The sequence below is a fragment of the Adiantum capillus-veneris genome, chromosome 18 (genome assembly GCF_014529385.1).
Source record: "Adiantum capillus-veneris isolate H3 chromosome 18, ASM1452938v2, whole genome shotgun sequence".
NCBI classification, from domain to species: Eukaryota; Viridiplantae; Streptophyta; class Polypodiopsida; order Polypodiales; family Pteridaceae; genus Adiantum; species Adiantum capillus-veneris.
The window spans coordinates 106,525,271-106,536,484 of NC_140948.1; the positions used below are offsets into that span (position 1 = coordinate 106,525,271).

General features: G+C 50.4%; 1 pseudogene; it reads left to right on the plus strand.

Moving 5' to 3' along the window:
* The first annotated feature begins 452 nt into the window (after positions 1-452).
* Positions 453-10,042, plus strand: LOC147436148 (uncharacterized; annotated as a pseudogene).
* Positions 10,043-11,214: the final 1,172 nt, after the last annotated feature.

Sequence of the window (11,214 nt, forward strand, 5' to 3'; positions counted from 1 at the left end):
CTCTTTCTCTCAAGTGCATTGGTCGGCATGTGTTGTACATCCATGCCAGGGTAAGTGCTTCATAATTTTCATGGTGGTCTTTTGGATGGGAGTGTGCTGGTAAATTCCCAAGAGATCACTTGTCTTTGAGTTGTGGTTTTGTTGAGGTTCTTTTGATACCATTTGTGGTGTTGATCTTGTGTCTTGAGTGCTATTGGGATACATTGCTATAGAGGTGCCCCTTGCTCTTGTTTTCCCAACAGTGTTTTGGTACCCGCCACCGAGGAGTTGCTTCAAATTACCTTCATTGTTGGTGATTCATACATAAAAGTGCAGCCATGGTCAATTTTAGTGATGTATTGTTGAGGATGAATGATATGATCAGTAAGTTGAAGCTAAGCAGCATAACAGAGTTAGACATGCACTACTTGAGGTTTTGCTCTCTAAAGCAGGAGCTAGAGGTTCTTGAGGATATGATTTTGAATGAAAAGGAAGAGAATTTCTTGTCCATTGGTACTCTTCTAGGATGTTTGGGCATTGAGGTTGCTTGTACTGACTTGTTAAGTGTGAAGAGCATTGTTGATTTCTTGAATCAAAAAAGATGGTTGGAAGATGTCAATAAGTCTTCTTCTTCTTCATGCATTTCACACAAGAGCTCCTTTGTCACTAGTAATGATTGTAGCAATGATGATGAGGTTGAGTCAGATGTAGAAGATGAGGTTCTCTCTCTTGATGATGTAGATATTGATGAGGAGTTATGTGCAAGCAATATTGTGAAAGAAAAGACCTTGGAGTGCATGTATGACAAAGAGGGAAATGATATGGCTGACTTAGTTCCATGTATGGATGCTCATAAAGTTAAGGCCTTATCTAGCTCTATGTGTTTGCATTATGTGCCTATGGATGTTCTTACTTGTGATGACACGCATGTTGACATTATGGGTGATGTTTTTGCTCCTCCATCTTATGAGCTGACATGGTATCCTGATGACTTGTGGGCATGTGGACCCATTTAGGATGTTGAGATTGGTGTTGCAACTTTGCTTGCATGTTGAGAAGAACCAGGAGCGCCTTCAATCTAGACACACGTGCTCCATCATACAATGGTGTATTGGCTTCACTTTTCATATAATCATAGATAAGCCTTTCTGAATCCATGATCGCCTCGATCATTTCATCGATCTTGGGCTCAAACATTGCCTCATTGGGAATATGTTCTGCATGATCATCCTCCGATCTGTGAGAGGCTACATCTTGTGGCCTCACGTATGTTGCTTGACCAAAGCGACTACGAACATGTCTATTGGGTTGCAAGATTGCTACCTGTTGGCCAGCATCAAAGTCCGACGAGTTTTAATTGGCAACAACTCGATCTACAATAGATGGATCCAACTCGCCAAATTTGTGAACGTGTTGCAAAGAAACGCGTCTTGTCCATCGCACATCATGCTTCCATTGATTACAAGGACATAAGATCCTTGTTGAGAGATAGGTGTTTTGGTTGGACCAGTTGGCATTCATGTTTGCTTACTAGTTATGTTCAAGAGATGGCATGTAGTGAAAGTGATGCTTATGAGACCTATGAGTATGATGATGGTAGTCTTGACTGGGGCTTTGATGATCCGCAAGCTGAGATAGATGAGGAGATGCAAGTCAGGGTGTGTCATGCATTTTCAAGGGTGAAGAAGCTTATGAAAACCTCACATGCATGTGTGGATGTTGAAGAGGATTGTAGCTTGGAAAGCTGAGATAGCCATGATGACATGGATACAGTGGATGTTTTGTCTTGGCTTGATGTGAGTGATACATCTCACGATCAAGAAAAAGATCTTTCTATTAGTTAATGAAAACTCCCATAGGGCTACATCCACCTCTGCAAGAGAGGGCTACAACAAGCATGATGGGGAGACTCTCCCAATGAAAAAACAGCATATATACAATGGGGCTAGATCAAGAAATGGGAGGAGGGAAGAGCCACATAGGTGGACAGTAGTGCCATCTGAGCACCCCCTGGACCATGGTGTAGAAAGGCCCAGGGCGCCAGAGTCAAAGGAAAGCCTCGCGGCACTCCCGCATGCGGTCGAAGCTGCCCTGTAGTCCCTCAAGCTGTCCTCTAAGAGTATGGATCAGCTCTAGCCAAAAGTCACGAACAGTCTCTGCTGGTGGCACAAGGCGCTCAAAGATGCGAAAACAACGGGCCTGCCAAATGAACCAAAGAGCTAGGCTGCTGATGAGCTCCCAACACTCCTCTCTCTCACTGCACCACTCCTGTGGAGTAAGGCCTATAGCAGGCTGGAGTGCAGGTCGCCCCCCTTGTATCACTATCATCCTGCTGGTGGAAGATAGCTCAAACAGTAGTGCCGGGACCGTGAGGGTGGACCAAGCGGCTGCCCCCCAAGTGTACTGTCGAGCCGCGGAGAGGGCAGGCATCAGCCAAAGAACTCGTAGCCACACCTGCTGGGCCGAAGGACAGTCCCAAAGACAGTGTCGCTGACTCTCCACCAACTGGTCACAGGCTGTACATGCGGCCGAGAGACCACTATGCACAAGCCAGCTCCCTACTGCTGTGGCTCTGTGTGCAACCAACCACTGGAACAAAGTGATGCACCTCTGTTGTCTGGAGTCCCACAGCCTCTGCCAAAAAGCTGCCAAGAACTCAACTGTGAGACCCTCCTCCTGCCAATGACGTGCTGCAGCGGGGCGGGCCTCTCTCTGCGCTGCAAGTATATGACGTCCAAGCCGAACAGTGTACTGAAAGAAAGGGACTCCTGGGAGGTCTGCAGAAGAGAAGGGGTCCCTCCATAGCCACTCACCAGGGTCCCACTGTACTCGTGCCAGTGGACAACACTCCCAAGCCCATAGCCTCCAGTGTCCTGTCTCGAGAGCTGCTGGGTCAGGGTCTATGACGCAAGTCCTCCCACAGATGCCCACAACTCGGATCCTTTGGAAACAACACTCTGCTACCTGTGGGGCCTCTACTGTAACTCGCTGTAATCGTCCCCCACTCTGAAGCTCAAAGAACGGGGCTTGGACAGTCTCTGAACAAGCCCTCACTGAGATGAGAACCTCCAGTCGTGTGAAGGCTCCCATCCATCGGGGTGCTACTGGCTCGAGAGGCGTGAAAAACTCAGCTGGAACTGACTCTAAGATGTCCTGATACATGCTCTGAACCCCTCTCATGCCCTGTAGCTGGACACCCTGCACCTCCTCTGACAAACCTGTGAACTCTAGCCAGTCACCTAGAGAGCGCGCTGGACCTGCTGCCATGGGACCCCATGACACATGAGGCCCACTCCCAACCAGGTGGCCTCTTTGAGTGCTAACCATGGGGTTCCATACGAGGAGCTGTCGTAGGCGCTCCTCCATGCATGTTGGTTGTCTCTGCTCTAGGCCACGTCATAAGAGCTCCCAAGAGCGAAGCAAGCTCACAGCAAATCGGTCCTCCAGTCTCCCGCTCAAACCAACTCGGCGCAACTCTGTAAAGATCCATCTGGTCGAAGGTTGCCAAGGGCCTCCTCACTGAGGCACCCTGGCACGAAGCCTCTATAGCAAGAACTCTTTCCAGGGCTCCTCGCCTGGAAGAAGTCCTCTGAGGACGAACTTCCCAAGAAGGGCTCTGCTCTGCTGTGCTAGATCAATGATCCCAAGCACTCCCTGAGAACAAGGAAGTGTGATGACCGACCACGCCACCTTGGCTCGGGCAACCTGAGTGTCGCGACCTAACCAAAGGAAGTTCCTGATCAGCCTCTCTACCTGGCTGATACAAGAACTCGAGAAGATCCAGCAAGAGGTGATGTACCACATAGTTGCCAACAACACCTGGTTGGCAACTACTACTCTACCAGCCAGCGAAAGTCGTGTTGAGCTCCAGTGGAACAGCTTTCTCCTGATGGACAAGAGAAGAGGAGCAATCTGCTACTCGGGGGACAAATCCAAACCAACCTGACAACCCAAGTATCGAACCCCAGTCCCTGGGGGAATCCACCTGAAACCCTCTCCTGGCATCCACTCTGGCACAGGAGCACTGCCAATCGAGAAAGCCAATGTCTTTCTCCAGTTGATCAATGCGCCCGATGCACAGAAGAAGGTCTCAAGAGCCTGCCCACACTTGTGTAAATTGGCCTCTTGGCCCTCTAAGTACAAGGCTGAGTCGTCGGCAAACTCAGCATCCAGAAGCTCATCTCCCCGTATCGGGAGTGCTAAGCCCCTCAAACCAACCTGCTGTGACACCAAAAATCTGCTCATCGCCTCCGCATAGAACAGAAAGAGAAAGGGGGCAAGAGGACAACCCTGTCTGACCGATCGTGTGAGCATGAAGCGCTCTCCTCTACCTCCTGCGAAAAGCACCTGACTGTGAGCCTGTCCGTACAAAGCCGACACCCCTCTGATCCAAGCATTTGTAAAGCCCATCATGCGAAGCATGCCCTCTAGAAAGTCCCAGTCAACTCTATCGTATGCCTTCTCAAAATCGAGAAGAATAATCACAAGGTCCTCCCCACGGAGACGTGCGAGGGCAGAAGCCTCCCAAAAAGTGAAGATGTTGTCAAGGATACTGCGTTCCTTGACAAAACCTGTCTGAGTCCCATGTATAAGGCTCTCCAAAAGTGGCTGAATCCTCAAACTCAGAGCCTTAGCAAGAATTTTGTAGGCTGAGTTGAGGATGGTGATGGGGCGCCACTGTCGAATCTCATCCAAGGAGCCACCCTCCTTTGGAATGAGGTAAATCAGGCCCTCACTCATGCTATCCGGCATCACTCCTGTGTGCAGAATGTACTGAAAGGCACTACAAAGATCTGGGCCAAGCAAGTCCCAGTATTCCAAGAAGAAATTGGGAGTCAGCCCATCCTCACCTGGACAACTACCACGAGGAAGGGCCCTAAGAGCCGTGTGTAGCTCCTCAAGCTGAAGAGGTATCTCCAGCCTCTGGCGCATCTCCTCAGTCACAAGACAAGGCATCTCCGCCCAAACCTGCTCCCTGCATGCATCCTGTCTCTCTGACTGGGGCTCAGCCGTTAGTAGCTCACGGTAAAAGTCAGTAGCAACTGTACGCATATCCTCAGGCTCACAACCAACTTACCCATCGGGTCTCCTCAGCTGAGTGACCTTGGCATGCGAGTGCCGAGGTCCTACTGTCTCAAAAAAGGCACCTGTCACTCTGTCACCTACATGAGTCCACTGAGATGCCTGTCGGTGAAAGGCAAACTCATGGCGCCTCTCCTCTGTGCGAACAAGCTCCTGTCGAGCATGTTGTAACTGCTCCTCCAACCATGGACTGTCTGGATGCTGCTCCTGCATCCTCTATAGTGAAGCAATGCCTCGTCTGAGACGCTGCTCCTCCTCTTTTGCTGCGGCCCGTCGAGCCAAAGACTCCTAGAGAAAAAAGTGGCTAAGCTCATCTAGGCCTGGCCCTCTGTCCAAAGATCCTCTACCCTCTCTCTGAGTGCTGTGTCCAACAAGACCCGCTCTGGGATGCGAAGCATCGTGCTCCCACTCCTTTGCCTGTCTGCCACTGTGAGGATCACTGGTGCATGGTCCGAGAAGGATGTCCCTGCCAGGATGCCCACTGATCCCCCCAAGTCATTGAAGTGGTCACTAGTGTAGAAGCGATCTATCTGCGATAATTCACTCCTCCCACTCTGCGGTCTGATCTAGAGAAGGAAAGACTCTCTGGAGGCCTCACAAAGCCAGAATGTTGCCATGTATTCGAGACCCTCAAGGTCATACACAACCTCTCCCAAGCTGCTAACTCGACTCCATGCATAGTAGCATGGTTGCCTCCGATCCTGTCAGAAGGGTCCTCCAACATGTTGAAGTCCCCTCCTACACACCAATGGTCAACTTGTGGCAAAGACTCAACAATCTGTGACCAAAACTCTGCACGAGCACTCGCCACATTGGGCGCATAGATGTTCAGGAAGCCCACAAGGCCACCCTGAACCTGCAAAGTAATCCACTGAGCCCTGCTTGGCACAATAATCCCTCTGCCCACAATGGCCTGCTGCAATGAGTCCGCAATAGTCATACATACCCCACCCTGGATGCCTCCAGGTCCAAAAGCAAATGACCAAAAGGAATCATAACGTCCACGCAAAATCTGACCACAGCGCCGGATGCGGCTCTCAGAAAAATGGTGCTCCTGGAGCATAAGGAGATCAATCTCTCCTCCCACAAGGCAACGTTGAAGCTCCTGCCGCAATTGGCCCCGCTGTCGCTAAAACTGGGGCCCACCTAATCCCTGCACGTTCCAAGAGACGATCCTCATGGGGAGCGAGAGAGAATAGATGCTGCAGCAGCAGCAAGACGGGCTATCTTCGAGGCAGGCTTGGATGGGGAGTAATCCGCATCCGAGCGTCCTCTAGATAGGCGAGCCTGTAGTGAGTGCCTGGCCCAAGCCCAAGCAGAGAAAACCGAGCGTAAAGTAACCTCCTCTGTCCAGGAGTCCTCATGTATGTATACATAGGAAGGCAAACAATGTGTATCAGCAAAAAAGTACACCACAATGTGCCTACATCCTGCTGAGTCTGGGGGTGTCACCGCAAACTTGGCCAGTGGCCACAAAGTCTGCAGCAAATCTGTAACTCCAAGTTCTCCCATGTGGTGAGAGAACTGGAGAAACTGTGTATGCAACCATCCCACCACTGAGTCAAGGGACCACTCTGTCTCGGTCCTACCGCAGAGAGGAAAGGAGAAACCAACTGCTGAGTCCAAGGCCTCTGTCCCCCTAGCGGCGAGGAACAGAGCGTGGACCCTGAAGCAGGCTGCCTCGTGGTCTGCTGCAGAATCGTCGAGAAAGCGAGTGAATCCGTAATCGAAGAAGTCCCAGCGGCGTCGGAGGTCAATGCTCGTCAGACCACGAGGGATAGCTACAAGGAAAGATGTCTGAATCTGCAAAGGGGGCCGCAAGAAGGGATGACCCTCTCTCGCTAGGCGACTCGTGGCAAAAGCGCTGCTAAGATATCTCCTAGCCGCCGGCGAGGGACCAGTCTCCTGAGTCGACTGTGGTACTGAAACAGGAGGAGGGGGAGAAGGAGTTGGGGGGGGCGGAGGAGAAGAGAAGCGGGGCGGGATGACAGAGACAGGGGGGCGAGGTGGGGAGTGGGAGGGAGCAAAGGGCGGGGGAGGGGATGAGGAGGAAGAGGGGAAATCTGAAGGTGGAGGGACTGGCGAGGGTGAAATGGAAGAGAAGGCTGGCGTAGGAGGCTCCTCCTGCTCAAGAGGACCAAAGCGGTTCCCCGTGGGAACCCACTGCTGCTGAGTAGGCACCTGAGGGCCACTCTGAGTGCCAGGCTGTCGCTGTGGCCCCTGGCGTCGACGGCCACGGGCCTGCTGCCATCCCTCCTCCGCAGGAGCCCCAAGCTCATAGGGTGGCTTAGAATCTGTGCGCTATGTCGCTGGCTGAGGCTGCGGCCCAGCCTTGGCAGGCTGGGGCTGAGGCTGAGGTGCAGGTCGTGGTCTCCTCCGTGGACAGGCCTTCGCTATGTGGCCCATCTGTCTGCAAATGAAGCACTGGTTCGGGAGACCCGAGTACTCCACACTCTACCCAAACCAACCCCCACTCACCCGAGGCAAAAGGATGACCTTCGGGAGCGTGTGGGTATCTCTGACCAAAACTCGAACTGAAGGGATGCCGGCCGCCTTGGCAGCTACTGATGCTGCCGTACGAGGTGTCTCCAAAACAGTCCCGATGGCGGAGCCAATCCTGGAGAGCAGTGGAAGGTACTCCCTCCGTAAACCCGAAAAGCAGACTGAGATGGGGATGTCTGCCTCCTCTACGAGCACATCCGATGTCGGGTCAAAACCGTGTCGCCACAGTCGAAAGTGGGCGTGTGATGCTCGCATAGCCAATGGACTCATAGCTATGACCTTGGAGGCCATCTCAGAAGTCTCGAACTCGATCTGGTAGTACCCCCGTCCGAGGATCTGGACATCCAAAATCTTGCCCACCTCTGCAAGAAGGTGGGCCTGGAGAAGGTCACACAGCTCTCCTCTGCTGGGTCGGGTGTCGAGAATCTTGCAAATGACCGAGGTCGCCTGCAGACGCTCTACCTCATCGGCTAGGCTCGCTTGCTCTGTCGGTGAGAGAGAAAGTCGAATGGTGGGCTCAGCGGTGTCGGGCGAGGGGGCTTCGGAGGAGTCCCTCTGAGGTGGAGCATGAGCCTCCATTAGTGTCTGCTGCTCTGAAGGAGAAGGGCGGACGAGAAGGCCAACGCTTGAGAGCTCGGCAAGGAGAAACCAACTGAGAATCAACTGCCAGGCAATTCAAACGAGGCCTGAGGAGGAGGGGGGGGGGGGGGGGGGGGGGGGACGTGGGGATAAGGGGGATAAGGGGCTGGAGCGGCGAGGCAGCGGGCTGCGAACAACAGGGGGGGGGGGGGGGGCAGCGGACGGGGCTGCACTCTGGCTGGGCTGCGCGCAGGCTGGGTGTAAGCTCAGCAGCGCACGTGGACAGACAACGCGCAGGCAGGGGTAGTGCGCAACAGGGGCAACGCGAGGGCGAGGGCGAAGGGGGGGCTATGGCGCGGGGGAGCAGGAGCAGGCGAGGGGCGGGGGGGGGGGGAGGGGAACGCGCAGGAGCAGCAGCGAGCCCAATCTTCTCCTTTTTCAAATAGTTACATGTGATCAATCTCACATATAATGGTGAGAATGTTGATCCATGGTATTTTGGTTTGTATGACATGTACGTTGATGGTTGGAGCTCACTAGTGATTGATGATTGTTCTTATAACTTTGAAGGATGCCATTATGTGTGCACGATGGATGCAAGGGATAATACTTTTCCATTTTATCGTGGTAAGGGTATATGGTGCTGATGTCTTTTTGCATGATGTATCTTTGTAGAAAAGATTTTGCATAGTCTACTACTAAGCATGAATGCTCTAGCAGACTGGGGGTGTGTCAAACTATGTTGAACGCATTTTCAAAACCCTGTAATCTGTAAATTTGTACATACGCCAATTTTGCACATAGAGGTACCTAGAAATTAAATTTGTGGTCGACGTGTGTTGTAAATCCATGCCAGGGTAAGTGCTTCCTAATTTTCATGGTGATCTTTTGGGTGGGTATGTGCTGGTAAATTCCCAAGAGATCACTTGTCTTTGAGTTGTGGTTTTGTTGAGGTTCTTTTGATACCATTTGTGGTGATGATCTTGTGTCTTGAGTTATTGGGAGACATTGCTATAGAGGTGCCCCTTGCTCTTGTTTTCCCAACCGTGTTTTGGTACCCGCCACCGAGGAGTTGCTTCAAGTTACCTTCATTCTTGGTGATTCATACATAAAAGTGCAACCATGGTCAATTTTAGTGATGCATTGTTGAGGATGAATGATATGATCAGTAAGTTGAAGCTAAGCAGCATAACAGAGTTAGACATGCACCACTTGAGGTTTTGGTCTCTAAAGTAGGAGCTAGAGGTTCTTGAGGATATGATTCTGAATGAAAAGGAAGAGAAGTTCTTGTTCATTGGTACTCTTCCAGGATATCTGGGCATTGAGGTTACTTGTACTGAATCAAAAAAGATGGTTGGAAGATGTCAGTTAGTCTTCTTCTTCTTCATGCATTTCATACAAGAGCTCCTCTATCACTAGTAATGATTGTAGCAATGATGATGAGGTTGAGTCAGATGTAGAAGATGACGTTCTCTCTCTTGATGATGTAGATATTGATGAGGAGTTATGTGCAAGCAATATTGTGAAAGAAAAGACCTTAGAGTGCATGTATGACAAAGAGGGAAATGATATGGCTGACTTAGTTATATGTATGGATGCTCATAAAGTTAAGGCCTTATCTAGCTCTATGTGTTTGCATTATGTGCCTATGGATGTTCTTACTTGTGATACAAATGACACGCATGTTGACATTATGGGTGATGTTTTTGCTCCTCCATCTTATGAGTTGACATGGTATCCTGATTACTTGTGGGCATGTGGACCCATTTGGGATGTTGAGATTGGTGTTGGTGACATTGGTTGGGACTCATGTTTGCTTACTAGTTATGCTCAAGAGATGGCATGTAGTGAAAGTGATTCTTATGAGACCTATGAGTATGATGATGGTAGTCTTGACTGAGGCTTTGATGATCCGCGAGATGAGATATATGAGGAGATTCAATTCAGGGTGTGTCATGCATTGTCAAGGGTAAGGAAGCTTATGAAAACCTCACATGCATGTGTGGATGTTGAAGAGGATTGTAGCTTGGAAAGCTGGGATAGCCATAATGACATGGATACAGTGGATGTTTTGTCTTGGCTTGATGGGAGTGATACATCTCACGATGGTGGTGAGAATGTTGATCCATGGTATTTTTCTTTGTATGACATGTACGTTGTCATAATAATCAATATCTAATTCTCCTAAATGATTTTCTCATGTTAAACTGATCATTTGATATGGGGAAGTGCCAGGGGGGAAAAAGCTAGAATATTGGTTAAGCTAGCAGACCGGCCATAGTAGGGATCCAAAGGAGGTAAAATAGGGACCAAATGGGGGGGGCATCTGCAAAAGAGCCATGTGCAACAATGGGATAAAAAGACCCTAAGGTTCAGCCCATTAAGACTTCCAAAATGCTAAGGTTCCAAAATTCAAAGGTTGTGTCAAAGGTCAACCATAGGGGAATTGGATGCTTTGTGTGTGTCCAAAAAAGTCTTTACCAATCCCTACTTAGGAGGGGGCAAACCTTGCTTGTACGGGATGAGAGAGAAAGCCACACACACACACACACACACACAAGATCCTTTTACACAAAGGGAATGAGGGACACATGTCAGCTCCCTAGCCCAGATGTCCACAAGGTGTACCCAATTCCTATTGGATGGCCTGTAAAGAATGTGGATGCAAGAGAGCTACACAAGACAAGAACAAAGCACACAAAGATGGAAAGCTTCTTCTTCTTCTTCACAGAAAAGAGAGTACAAAATGACTAAGTGCTAAAGCTGAAAAGTAGCACATATGTACATGCGGTCACTAAGTGTGAACTCACTAAAAGCGTACTAGGCTGGCACTATAAGTGTAGTCCAGCTGTAGAATCACTGGCAGAGATCCTCCGTGTCGGTCACCTAACGCGCCAGTGAGTAAATGCCGTAAGCGGCCAAGACCTGTAGTGGATGCCAGCTCAAGGTGTAGAGCTCGACATCTCAACACTCCCCCTCGAGCTCTGCATGTCGCAGAGTCCAAGCATAGTCCGGAAACGTCGAAGCTTCTCAGCTCCGAGGGCCTTGGTAAAGATATCCACTATCTGCTCC